General features: G+C 25.5%; 1 long non-coding RNA gene across 1 annotated transcript; it reads left to right on the plus strand.

Moving 5' to 3' along the window:
* The first annotated feature begins 472 nt into the window (after window positions 1-472).
* LOC111632080 lies at window positions 473-1,724 on the plus strand. The gene is made up of 2 exons (XR_002757808.1): window positions 473-557; window positions 1,635-1,724. It is a non-coding gene; the product is annotated as an uncharacterized LOC111632080 (long non-coding RNA).
* Window positions 1,725-2,310: the final 586 nt, after the last annotated feature.

Below are 2,310 nucleotides of genomic sequence, written 5' to 3' on the forward strand. Positions count from 1 at the left end.
GTAAGTAACTAAAATATAGTTAAATGACTTGTTTAAAATTGTAGAAATATAACTAGAAGTAGAGTTGGTGTAGTAATAAACAATTAGCTTCAATTGACAGTACAGTCGACCTACCTATAACACTGTTGATTTTTCCGTTTTATATGAATTCCATGTTGTACGAGTCACTTAGATTTTACAAATACGTCAGCCGGCGCACGTATTTGTAAAATCTAAGTGACTCGTACAACATGGAATTCATATAAAACGGAATAATCAACAGTGTTATAAGGGGAGTCGACTGGTAGTTTCTTAGTAGTATTCCTATAGTAGTAAGTATATAACAGTAGCAAACTAATACATAACTAATTTAACTTAAGGGTTTTAAATTTCGTTGATTTATAAAATTATTTTGGATGATTTAATTTCATCCAATTTTTAATGTAATAATAGCTTATAACTTTATTATTATTATTATTACTTAATAATGAAAAAATAACAATAGTTTATAAGGTTGTAGTGTATTATTACAAGCCGATAACAGTCCAAACGTTAATAGACTAAACCAACTTTCTACGGTATATTATATTCTATAATTTAAGTTTTTATAGATAATTACACTTAACTCGTATCGTGTTACTAAATTAATATTGTGTTTAATTTAGAATTAAATTTATAATTTTTAAGCAACTTGCCTACGTATTATAGGCCTATGAGAAGAAACAATCATTTTTAGATACTTTAATTCTAAACGTGCCTAGTTGTTTAGGCAAACTTTGATCTATTCCAGGCTTTAAAGGCTCCAAATGTCAAGATTTGTTTACGTAACTAGTTTATGTGTTTTTAAAAGGGATAAAAACACTACAAAATTTTAGTCTTTATCTAAATATAGAGTATTTCATTAAGAAATCTTATTATTGCATCTACTTCTTATTAAGAATTCTGATTGATTAAGAGGAATTATTGCTTCCTAGTAATTTTTTTCTTATTACGAATTCTATCCTTAGTCGAGAGTGAAAATTTCTAGTAAAAGTTTTATACAATTGAAGTAAGAATTTTTTTAAAGTATTAGTTGTATCAATAAACAGAAATCTAATCGGTATTCCTATAGTAGTAAACTGCAAACTTATTAATATCCCTATTGCAGCATGCAAGAATCTTACTTGTTAGTAGTGTCTGTAAAGTAGAGAATAGGAATCCTAGTAGTAACCCTAAAACAATAAACAGGAATTCTAGTAGTGTTTCTACAGTAGAAAAACTAGGAGTCCTAGTAGTGTTTCTACAATAGAAAAAATAGGAATCCTAGTTGTATCCCTATAACAATAAATAAGAATCCTAGTAGTGTTTCTACAGTAGAAAAAATAGGAATCCTAGTTGTATCCCTATAACAATAAATAAGAATCCTAGTAGTGTTTCTACAGTAGAAAAAATAGGAATCCTAGTTGTATCCCTATAACAATAAACAAGAATCCTAGTAGTGTTTCTACTGTAGAAAAACTAGGAATCTTAGTTGTATCCCTATAGCAGTAAATAGAAATTCCTACTAGTATTCTTATAGTAGTGGGAATTTTTAATAGTACTGTTTATAATAGTAAGAGATTGTAATAGTAACATTATTCTTACAATAGTTACTTCTATTATTATTTTTCTAGTAGGGCCTACCTATTTCGATACGAGACTTCTTCTCTGTAGCAGGATATCCTATAACGTAGATCCAGTCTAGAGTCACCTAACCTTATATTAAGGTATATCGAAATTAGATTACATTATATTAACTCGTCAGTTAATTAATTAATTAGATTATATAGATCTAATATAACAGCTTATAAGTCTATATTTACCTAACTGAAACTTACCATGTTAATTTAGCTGTATAAAAGTATATTTTAATATTATCTATAAATAATATTAAAATATTTTTAAAGTAAAAATACAATGTATGAGAATTAATAGTATAATTATAATCTAATATAAATTACGAAAGACTTTATAATTGAGTTATTGTCATCATTATACAGGAAAATATATAATAGACTATTAGAATTTACATATATATACAATAATTTTATGTATTTAAATTCTAAAGGAGTTTGAAATATTTTAAAACATAGTCATTCTATATTATATAAATGACTTGAATACATTTAACATCTTATTTTTTAAGTAGGAAGGACAATTTGGCTGCTGTTGAATCGTTTTATGGGACAATTCAATGCTTTAAACAGAAATGAATTAAAAACATTATATAATTTTTATATTGTTAATACATTTTATGACTATAAAACAAATAATCTTTTAATAAATTTATATATATTACTAATATAATATGTA

The sequence above is a fragment of the Centruroides sculpturatus genome, unplaced genomic scaffold, assembly GCF_000671375.1.
Source record: "Centruroides sculpturatus isolate CEXI.00-Female unplaced genomic scaffold, Cexi_2.0 scaffold806, whole genome shotgun sequence".
In the NCBI taxonomy this organism is placed as follows: Eukaryota; Metazoa; Arthropoda; class Arachnida; order Scorpiones; family Buthidae; genus Centruroides; species Centruroides sculpturatus.